Source organism: Pinus tabuliformis, chromosome 8 (assembly GCF_031772625.1).
Source record: "Pinus tabuliformis cultivar Carrire ecotype Pingquan chromosome 8, CPIR1, whole genome shotgun sequence".
Taxonomy (NCBI): Eukaryota; Viridiplantae; Streptophyta; class Pinopsida; order Pinales; family Pinaceae; genus Pinus; species Pinus tabuliformis.
In genome coordinates, this window is record NC_142294.1 from 2,077,437,857 (window position 1) to 2,077,450,198 (window position 12,342).

Below are 12,342 nucleotides of genomic sequence, written 5' to 3' on the forward strand. Positions count from 1 at the left end.
CCACACCGTAACACATTTAAACGGGAGCGGCGAAGACTTGCATTGCATCGGCGTTGTGGCAAGTGGATCCAGAGATGGATTGGGTTAATTGCCACAGTAGAAAGTTCTAAATAGCGAGATTCTGGATGGAGCTCGTGCCAAGAATTGTATGAAGGAAGGCCCTGGAAAGCGATTTGCAGTAAAGTGGGTTTAACAGAAATTAAAGGGATAGAGGCATAGCCGTAGTGATCGAGTTGAAGACTTGGGGATTGCTATACGTGGTGACAGTGATCGCAGAGGAGCGGAGTAAGATACATCGCATCAGGACCGGAGAGACGCCCATATTACAATAGAAACGGATGCGATCAGTGGTAGAATCAGTTTTGATGTGAATCGGTCTGGAGAGTTCGATCGGAGTCATGAAATGAGACGGATCCAAGTCACACACCAATGTCGATTTTTGATTCCGACTGAATCGGATCAGAGGGGTTTCATATTTGCGTCGGGCCGGAGTTGAGGGATATGTGGACCGCCGATGTCTACAGCGGCGCCATATTATTTTAAAAGGCCATATATTGCTATGTATTATATTACCTCGGGGTAGTGAGGTTTTAGACTTATAGTGCATGCTTGAAATGGGTTAAAGGGATGATTGATAGTTAAATAAGATCTATGTTTAAAAGCCTAAATCGCTTCCGACAGGACTTAGTGGGCCATAACCCACAGCTCCAGGTTCGAGTTTTCTTACGTGGAAAGGGATTTTGGCGTACACCAGGATTTCTTTTCATCAAGTGGTATCAGAGCAGGGAAAGTTTCCTGCGAGGAGAAGGATTCCAGAGAGGAAGAAGAAGAAGCAGGAGGTGGTTAAACTGGAGAGTTTGTGGTCTTACTGTCGCACAGAGAACAACAGTCTAAGGTGAGATGATTTGTAGCAACCTAGAGCAAGGTGTGCTCAATTGGTTCTAGAGAAGATAACCAGAAGGATGCCAAAAGACCGAGTGCGGAGGGCTTGGTGAGGTATCGTGTATCAGAGGAGACTGTTACTGCAGAGGTTGGTTGCAGCTCACAGAAGATCATGAAGGCAGTTCCACTGAAGAAATACAGTGGGTAGAATTGCTAAGGACCAGGAGAAGAATATGACCAGGAGGTCATAATTTTTTTTTACCTCGGAAGTCTGATGCAGGAGCATCTAACTTCTCGTAAATAGAAGAGGAATCCGAAGCTGAGCGAAGAGGACGTGGATAGCGAAACAAAACAAAGGGAAGATATGCTCTTAAAATGATTTAAAATGAGAGATTTAAGTAATTTGTTGAGTGATTTCAGGAGAGATTTTGTGGATCGTAACAGATTCACGCCTTTGTGAATGCTTTATAAGCATGTTTGTGTGCATGAGATAGGGCGCACTAGTGAGAATACAATGTAGTCTGTGTGGAGTTATTGGCTAAGGCTGCAATGCCTTAGATCAGTGGTTTTTGTATATAATCAAAACTATATATTATGTCGATTTTCTGTCTATTGAGTTATGAGTTTTTACAGTTTGAATTTATGGTTGAAATCCTATGTTGTGAGCTTGATCGGTCACTTAGAAGATTGATGGCGATAAAAATATTCGATTAAATGTTATATGTCATTGTCTGTTGATGCTGGAATTTATAGGAATTGCGTGATAAATCTGTTACAGAGTGTGGCGCAGAGAACCATTCCACACCGTAACACATTTAAACGGGAGCGATGAAGACTTGCATTGCATCGGCGTTGTGGCAAGTGGATCCAGAGATGGATTGGGTTAATTGCCACAGTAGAAAGTTCTAAATAGCGAGATTCCGGATGGAGCTCGTGCCGAGAATTGTATGAAGGAAGGCCCTGGAAAGCGATTTGCAGTAAAGTGGGTTTAACAGAAATTAAAGGGACAGAGGCATAGCCGTAGTGATCGAGTTGAAGACCTGGAGATTGCTGTACGTGGTGACAGTGATCGCAGAGAAGCGGAGTAAGATACATCTCATCGGGACCGGAGAGACTCCCATATTACAATAGAAACGGATGCGATCAGTGGTAAAATCAGTTTTTATGTGAATCGGTCTGAAGAGTTCGATCGGAGTCATGAAATGAGACGGATCCAAGCCACACAGCAATTCCGATTTTCGATTCCGACTGAATCGGATCAGAGGGGTTTCATATTTGCGTTGGACCAGAGTTGAGGGATATGTGGACCACCGATGTCTATAGCGGCGCCATATTATTTTAAAAGGCCATATATTGCTATGTATTATATTACCTCGGGGTAGTGAGGTTTTAGACTTATAGTGCATGCTTGAAATGGGTTAAAGGGATGATCGATAGTTAAATAAGATCTATGTTTAAAAGCCTAAATCGCTTCCGACGGGACTTAGTGGGCCATAACCCACAGGTCCAGGTTCGAGTTTTCTTACGTGGAAAGGGATTTTTGCGTACACCAGGATTTATTTTCATCAAGTGGTATCAGAGCAGGGAAAGTTTCCTGCGAGGAGAAGGATTCCAGAGAGGAAGAAGAAGAAGCAGGAGGTGGTTAAACTAGAGAGTTTGTGGTCTTACTGTCGCACAGAGAACGACAGTCTAAGGTGAGATGATTTGCAGCAACCTAGAGCAAGGTGTGCTCAATTGGTTCTAGAGAAGAGAACCAGAAGCATGCCAAAAGACCGAGTGCGGAGGGCTTGGTGAGGTATCGTGTAACAAAGGAGACTTTTACTGCAGAGGTTAGTTGTAGCTCACAGAAGATCATGAAGGCAGTTCCACTGAAGAAATACAGTGGGTAGAATTGCTAAGGACCAGGAGAAGAATATGACCAGGAGGTCATAACTTTTTTTTACCTCGGAAGTCTGATGCAGGAGCATCTAACTTCTCGTAAATAGAAGAGGAATCCGAAGCTGAGCGAAGAGGACGTGGACAGCGAAACAAAACAAAGGGAAGATCTGCTCTTAAAATGATTTAAAATGAGAGATTTAAGTAATTTGTTGAGTGATTTCAAGAGAGATTTTGTGGATCGTAACAGATTCAAGCCTTTGTGAATGCTTTATAAGCATGTTTGTGTGCATGTGATAGGGCGCACTAATGAGAATACAATGTAGTCTGTGTGGAGTTATTGGCTAAGGCTGCAACGCCTTAGATCAGTGGTTTTTGTATATAATCAAAACTATATATTATGTCGATTTTCTGTCTATTGAGTTATGAGTTTTTACAGTTTGAATTTATGGTTGAAATCCTGTGTTGTGAGCTTGATCGGTCATCGATCACTTAGAAGATTGATGGCGATAAAAATATTCGATTAAACGTTATATGTCATTGTCTGTTGATGCCAGAATTTATAGGAACTGCGTGATAAATCTGTTACAGAGTGTGGCGCAGAGAACCATTCCACATCGTAACACATTTAAACGGGAGCGGCGAAGACTTGCATTGCATCGGCGTTGTGGCAAGTGGATCCAGAGATGGATTGGGTTAATTGCCACAGTAGAAAGTTCTAAATAGCGAGATTTCAGATGGAGCTCGTGCCGAGAATTGTATGAAGGAAGGCCCTGGAAATCGATTTGCAGTAAAGTGGGTTTAACAGAAATTAAAGGGACAGAGGCATAGCCGTAGTGATCGAGTTGAAGACCTGGAGATTGCTGTACGTGATGACAGTGATCGCAGAGGAGCGGAGTAAGATACATCGCATCGGGACCGGAGAGACTCCCATATTACAATAGAAACGGATGCGATCAGTTGTAAAATCAGTTTTGATGTGAATCGGTCTGGAGAGTTCGATCGGAGTCATGAAATCAGACGGATCCAAGTCACACAGCAATGCCGATTTTCGATTCCGACTGAATCGGATCAGAGGGGTTTCATATTTGCGTCGGACCGGAGTTGAGGGATATGTGGACCGCCGATGTCTACAGTGGCGCCATATTATTTTAAAAGGCCATATATTGCTATGTATTATATTACCTCGGGGTAGTGAGGTTTTAGACTTATAGTGCATGCTTGAAATGGGTTAAAGGGATGATCGATAGTTAAATAAGATCTATGTTTAAAAGCCTAAATCGCTTCCGACGGGACTTAGTGGGCCATAACCCACAGGTCCAGGTTCGAGTTTTCTTACGTGGAAAGGGATTTTGGCGTACACCAGGATTTCTTTTCATCAAAGATGGGCACCAATGGATGGGGGAGATGGGAAACCAGAATTTCCTACGACTACACATCAACATCAACTAGGGATGCTAGAAAAGTGCACTTTTCACGTGACCAATTTTTCCTAAAAGTCACATTATAGAAAACTCCTATAGTGACGACTATGCCAAGGCCTCCCATTTTAATGCTTGTACTTCCTCACTCCCTATTATATAGGAAAGACCAAGAGGAAATTCTTTTTACATGTTGTTTAATATCAATGTTCACCATGACTTAATTTTCAATGCTTTTAGGCTATCATGATGTGCCTTTTAAATCAACCAATTCACTTTTACATATAACAAGACAACCTTTATCCACAATGGTAATTATGGTATTAGACCATTCAATTCATAATTCAAGCTATTTAATCTACATATCAAAGATCTTATATTTATGAATTATTATAATGTTTTCTTCAAACTTATGAATGCATGGTCTTCGCCAAATTTTAAATATTATATATTTGTCATAAAGGTTGATGCAACTTAATGTTTTAAATAACAAAGTGTTAGTTAAAAGTCCACATTATATATTTATGAAAAGAAATTTAATATTTAAAACTTAATATAAAAGTTACTATAGTTTTTAATCAAATATATGATATTGGTGTATATGAGGTTTAGAAATTAAAAAAAAAATGAAAACTATATGTTTTTTTTGCTTGTGTTGTGTTAAATATATATATATATATATATATATATATATATATATATATATATATATAACTTAAAAAAGTTATATGGTAGGAGTACATGCAATTTAGTTAAAAGTAAAATAAAACTAGATTAAAGTGTAAAAACTATGAAGATTTTGCAAAATGAAAGCCTATATAATCTTAATAGTCCAAAAGAGATTAAAAAAAAAAAATTCATAAAATTGAGCAACTATAATGAACAATTGTTTAATATTCTATGTAAAAATGCACTAAATTAAATTTAATGACTCCTATAAATACCATTGCTTTAATTTGGTTTTAAATGTCCTAGGTTAAAACCACCACCTTATGCTAATTAAATTTGGCATTGTTGTAAGTTGTTTGGATTTAATAGTAATTATTATGCTAATTAAATTTGGCATTGTTGTAGGTTACTTGAATTTAAAAATAATTATAGAAAGAGTCAAAGATTTTATCACTTTTAAGATTTTAAGTTTTTAAAAATTTCTTTCAAAATGTTAGGATTATTTTGTTTCAATTTTTTTGTTTTCCAATTTCATTAAATAAAAATTGATTAAAAAAATTGCTTTTAATAAAAATAAATAATAATAATATCAACCTAAAGAGAAAGAGAGATACGAAGTCGTGATGTATTTAATCACCTTGACGGCCACGACTTTTCAATGGGCGTCGGTCACCAAGATTAAAACGGGGCTCCATATAAGTAGGCTACAAAGATTAAAAAGAAGAGACGCTAACAAAGAATTTGAGTTGTTTGAAGAAAGTGGAGGTGCGCTAGTGTATTTTCACTACACTACATAGAGCAACTGCTTATTATTTATTTTTTTGAGATTTAGAGGTTGGGGTTTTACCGGGAACAATGGAGCTTGCCGTTCGACGGATACAAAAGGAGATAAATGAGATAGAAAGAAATACGGGGTTAACGGGTATCAGGATTAAGGTGTGCAGCGATAATGACGTGTCACACCTGTGCGGGAGCATTAGAGGCCCTGTGGGTACTCCTTATGAAGAGGGCGTCTTTCAAGTTGACATTCGCGTGCCTCAGCAGTATCCATTTGTGCCCCCAAAAATGCAGTTTATCACAAAAGTGTGGCACCCTAATATCAGCAGTGAAAGCGGAGCAATATGCTTGGATATTCTCAAAGATAAGTGGTCGCCCGCACTAACATTGAATACAGCCTTACTTTCTTTGCAAGCCTTGCTTTCAGCACCAGAACCCAACGATCCTCAGGATGCGGTTGTAGCACGGCAATACCTTACAGACTATGAAGCATTTCTAAACACTGCGCGTAATTGGACCAGTGCTTTTGCAAATGTAGTAGATGTTGATAACGAAGACAAGATACAAAGGTTGGTAGATATGGGATTTCCTGTAGATACAGTGAGAAGTATTTTAGAAAAATGTGGTGGCGATGAAAACATGGCACTGGAGAAGCTCTTGAGTAGCTGATGTTACATTTCATATTCTACTGGTTTGGTAAGTCTGTTGGTATCTTAAAAATTAGGTATCTGTCATGTTTATTTTGAATTGTTTTTTACAATGTTAAATTAATTTGTTAATAATTATTAGGTATTTTGTAAGGATTTATTTTAAAATATTTTTAGGGTTTAAAAGACAAAATTTCTGGTTAATATGGAGATTTTTAAAAAATTGCGTTTAAATTGCTTAATCTGCAGACTTTGAATGTATCATGGTGTTTTTCAAGCTACTGAATATGTTTATGCATTCAAAAATGCATTTCAAATAACAAAAAATCAATTGAAATGTTAATTGATTAATTTTTTTTTAATTAAAAATTGTTATATTGATTAAATTTTAATTTTTAATTAAAAATATTCCATTAATTAATTAATAAGCCATTTTATATTGGGTATTTCAACTTCCAATCCATATATGTAATTTAAAAGTCATTTTAAATAACAAAAATTAAGAATTAATGCAAACAAAATTCATTGGATTCTAGCCAAAAACTCCAAAACCTGGTATATTTAGGCATTACTTTCTCTTCTATCTATTCTATGTTTTGGAAAGTTTTAAGGCTTATTTTCTAGTCTAATTTGTGCAAAATTTGATAGACATAAGGAAGAAAAGATAAAAACATTAAGGTTGTTCAATTCTCATGTCCATTTGAATTAGGTCCCAGTGGTAGAGTCTCAAATTGAGACTAAGAAATGTTAAAATCTTAATTATCTTTAAGGCATAGGTCTTTGAAGGATAAATATGATAGAATGTATATATAAATAACTAATACAATAAAGGGAAAAGTGCAACATCATTGTTTATTAACAAATCCAAGTCATATAAATAACAACATTATATCTCTAGAATAATTCTAAAACAAAGTGATATAACTTTAAGAAGATGTATACTAATTAACCATGGAAATTAAAATATCATGTATGTGTGTGTTTGCTTGCACTAGCTAGGTGAAATAGTTCAAATAGTTTCCATAATCACTAGAGAGTTTTTCAGTATTTTCACTTTCCCCCTTTTAATCTCAAAATTGAGGGTTTATATACATGATGATAAGCCCCAAAATATCCTAAACTAAATCTTCCAAAATCAAAACAAATATACTTTTCAAAAATATAATTCATTGTATTGACCTACTTGTTTAAACCCATTTAAAATAAAATAACATGATTAACTAAAAGTGTATTTGTGTAAGATTTAGAACAACTATTTGTTGAAAAGTGTGCAACAAGAAATGCTTGTTGAGAATGCAACAAGATGATGGAGCTTAGTGAAAAGAGTCGCCTTCACTAAGTGGGCCCGCAGACAAATTGGGTATTTAATGCCTTCAGAGCAGCACGCCATTTAGCCCGATAACACGGGAGTGGGCAAATATTATTTAATCCCGAATTTGCCCGCTCCCGTGTTATCGCGTTAAGTCACGTGCTGCTCTAAGGGAATTAAATACCTAATATATGGTTGGTTAGCTCTTTCCAAATTATGGCGCAAGTTCTATTTTTTATCACAGTGTGGGTGATCACAGTATGAGTGATCACAGTGTGGGTGACCACAGTGTGAGTTATCACAGTATGAGTGATCAAATTCTATTTTTACACTGGCTGTCCAAAATAAAAAAGTGAAATATTATTGTCTCATAATAATATTTGGACTATAAACTTGATCTTATTCTCTTGGAGCACTTCAGGATGAGCTACGGATGTGGTACATGCAGATCCCAGAAGGAAATACATGGTTACCTATGGGATGACTAATATTTGCATGCAGGACTTCAGTTAGAACTCAAGTGAGTTGAGTTTAGTGGACTCGAGGTGCAGTTTATGGAGTTGTGTTCAATTTAGCTTTGTTAAACTGGTTGTATTTAGTCTAACTGGCAAATAAACTAGAGATGAGTTGGGTGAATTAGTTATTAATTAATTGACAAGTTATTAACTCATAATGCAACTATAGAATACATCAGTTAACTCAGTTGCATGTCAGTGCATGTTCAGTTCAGTAGGGACAGGTGTTAGAGGATCACATTGTTATCAGTTGTGACTATAGCTGTGCATGATGATTTGCACAATCATAGGGATTGAGTATGCCAATGAATTGGCCAATACCAAGAATTGTAACCTATGCTCACGTCCAACACAGTGTGAGTGATTATTTGCAGGTGAAATATGAGTTTGCTAAGCCATTCTCATCAATTCTTGAGCAGGGATTGAGTTGGAGAGGCACGCAAGCAGTGGAATAGATTTGGAGATCAGATCTGAGCTGTATTGTGTGTAACAAGTGGAGCTGGTATTGGATTGCTTGTGATAAGCGTTGTACTTTGTAATGTTACATGATTCAATCAATATAATATATAGATAGTGTGGGGTTTTTAGCGAGATGCGTTCCTTGGGATACATACTGTGTTTATGAGTTTGATTGATGCTTCTATGTGTACCTGTGAATGTTTCTGCTTCTGTAAATTGATGATCAACGTAGAGGAGATTATGTATTATACATGTTCCGCTTATAATTGTATGATCAGGATAATCTCTGTGAATATGTGTTAAATTATTCAAAATTTCTACATGGTATCGGAGCTGCTTGAATTGTAGAAGAGATTTTTACAGGATATCAAGCGTGTATTGATCATCAGATGTATTATTCAGAAAGTGTTTACATTCTATTTCTTCAGGCAGAGTCTGTAATCAGGCCAGGTAGCCTCTGGATTCATCTTTCTTTTGGAAGGTGAGATATCCGGTGAATGCCTAGACAGTGAATCTCTATATAAGAAATACTTTGTTCTCACGAATTCTAGATCGGAAGTGGTTGAGTTTTTGAGCTGGTGGAATTCGAATTTAATTCCAAAGCAAGAGATAAAACTCAGAAACATTCAGTGTGAGAATGGAGACAGTATGCCCCAGTATCTCACAAAGTTCACCCAATGCCGGGATGAGCTGGGAAGTGTGGGGGCGACTCTCAGATGAGGATGGTGAGTCTAGCACTCCTTGACCTTCCTAAGAGTTGGCATAGCTACCAGGACTTGGTGAATGGAAGGGAGAAACTGCCAGGATGGGAGAGACTTTGGTCGGATCTTGTGCAGGAGGAGATTAGACGGAGCACCAGAGACGGTTCTTCATCCATTCAGGATGAGGAGAACTGTGCCTTAGCGAGTAAGTTGAAGAAGGGGAAGGAGAAGGGTTCTCTTTCCGAATCTGGTTCTTCCAGTGGTGGGAAGAAGGTTGACAAATCGAAAGTGCGATGCTTTCGTTGTCATGAGGATGGTTCACGGGTCAAGAACCTGTATGCTCTTGAGGTTCAATATGCATGCAAAGCCTTGAGCAGTGAGGCAATTGATGGAGACTTGGTGGTTGAGAGGGAGCGTATATTACCTCTCAACATGAAGAGCCAGAAGAAGTCTCAAACGATTGTGGAGGAGCCACGATTGGTGCAGCAGCTTTAGGAGGTTGTGGAGGAGCCACAACAGGGGAAGCTGAGAGGAGATCGAGTAGAGACATCTACTCATCCAGAGACCTCCAGTAGTGGGAAACTTCGAGCCAGGTGGGCTGAGGGATCGCATGCAGCCATACCTCCAGGTAGGAGGTGGGGTGATGTGGATTAGTCATCCCAAGGAGGAGGGGCATGATCCTTGAGGTACCCAACCTCTTGGATGAGACCTTGCTACGGGAGCCCCAGATGTGTAATAGCAGGAACTGACTGATTGGGTAGAGACAGATGCGGATGGAGCGGTAGAGAGAGCGACAGTGTAGGGAATCCCAGAACAACACATAGATAGCAGGCTGTAGCAATGCGAGAGGCACAAGTGTTTTGCACAGTGCTAGGTGGCACAGAGATGTGTGCAATGGTGCGAGATGCATGGAGATGTTGCAGTAGCGCAGATGTCAGAGAGGGAGCACTTGTCAGTAGCAGGTAGAGCTTCAGCATCAGAGGGTGTTTCTATCCCAACAGGGAGGTCAGTTGGGAGGTGCAGTGCGGATGCAATGCTGGGGGATAGAACCAGCAGCAACATGGATGCAGTCAGAGATCAAAGCGACAGAGACTAGAGCAGTCAGATACTGAAGAGCACAGAGATGCAGAGTTTCAGTCGACAAAGGCAATAGCAATCAGAGACTTTGATGACAGAGCAAGTGGATCGGCCATATGTTTTGCATGGAGAATATTCCAAAGTTTCAGGATAGGGTTTGAGAGGAATCCTTTCTTGTTGAGAGGGAGTGTTGAAAATTGTACAAAAAGAAATGCTTGTTGAGAATGCAACAAGATGATGGAGCTTAGTGAAAAGAGTCGCCTTCACTAAGTGGGCCCGTAGGCAAATTATTCGCAAGTTCTATTTTTGATCACAGTGTGGATGATCACAGTGTGGGTGATCACAATATGAGTGATCAGAGTGTGGGTGACCACAGTGTGAGTGATCACAATATGAGTGATCAAAGTCTATTTTTAGATTGGTTGTCAAAAATAGAAAAGTCAAATATTATTGTCTCATAATAATATTTGGACTATAAACTTGATCTTATTCTCTTGGAGCACTTCAGGATGAGCTACGGCTGTGGTACATGCAAATCCCAGAAGGAAATATGTGGTTACCTATGGGATGACTAATATTTGCATGCGGGACTTTAGTTAGAACTCAAGTGAGTTGAGTTTAGTGGACTGGAGGTGTATTTGATGGAGTTGTGTTCAGTTTAGCTTTGTTAAACTGGTTGTATTTAGTCTAACTGGCAAATAAACTAGAGATCAGTTGGGTGAATTAGTTATTAATTAATTCACAAGTTATTAACTCATAATGCAACTATAGAATACATCAGTTAACTCAGTTGCATGTCAGTGCATGTTCAGTTCAGCAGGGACAGGTGTTAGAGGATCAGATTGCTATCAGTTGTGACTATAGTTGTGCATGATGATTTGCACAATCATAGGGATTGAGTATGCCAATGAATTGGCCAATACCAAGAATTGTAACCTGTGCTCACGTCCAACACAGTGTGAGTGATTATTTGCAGGTGAAATACGAGTTTGCTAAGCCATTCTCATCAATTCTTGAGTAGGTATTGAGCTGGAGAGGAAGGCAAGCAGTGGAATAGATTTGGAGATCAGATCTGAGCTGTATTGTGTGTAACAGGTGGAGATGGTACTGGATTTCTTGTGATAAGCACTGTACTTTGTAATGTTACATGATTCAATCAATATAATATATAGATAGTGTGGGGTTTTTAGCGAGATGCTTTCCGCGGGATACATACTGTGTTTATGAGTTTGATTGATGCTTCTATGTGCACCTATGAATGTTTCTGCTTCTGTAAATTGATGATCAACGTAGAGGAGATTATGTATTATACATGTTCCGCTTATAATTGTATGATCAGGATAATCTCTGTAAATATGTGTTAAATTATTCAAAATTTCTACAATCATATCCACAAGTGAGACTAACATTTGATGAGTGAGAAAAACTTGTTTACAAATTGAGAAAGCAATATTAATAATTCAAATTTTATATATAAATAAAGCTGCTACGGTATCTCTTATTATGTAACTACCTTTTGTAATGTAGTCTTGAGGCATTTTATGTAATTGGGTAAGTAAAACTAGGGGAGCATATTTAGTTTCCATGATTGGTATGTGGAGATGAACAATAAATGAACTTGTAAGAGGTGTAGATGTTGAAGGGATTAAGACATTTTGAATTATAGTTTGTGATGTTGATGGGGAGGTATTGGAAATTGTTGAAGAGATGGAACTAATGGGAACAAGATGTACAGATTGTGTGATGGGAGAAGAAATAGAAGGATGAAAGCTCAAGTGATTGTTGGATGTAGGCTTTAAGGATAGCTTGGTCTAGAGGTGTCACTAGGTCTTCTAATTTTTCAAACTGCTAGAGCTTGTTTTTCAAAATTATGGTCTTAACTCAGCAGAAAAGATTTGATACTTGGTTCTAAACAAACTGAGTTCATAGGGTAGATCAAATTGAATATTTTTCTATGGTAACAAATCTCTCATGAAAAGAATTGGCTCTAGGCAGAGGACTATTACTCCC

The 12,342-nt window shown here is 38.2% G+C and overlaps 1 pseudogene; it reads left to right on the plus strand.

Annotated features, from left to right (window-relative positions):
- The first annotated feature begins 5,702 nt into the window (after nt 1–5,702).
- LOC149244816 (ubiquitin-conjugating enzyme E2 27 pseudogene) lies at nt 5,703–6,293 on the plus strand (annotated as a pseudogene).
- The last annotated feature ends 6,049 nt before the right edge of the window (nt 6,294–12,342 follow it).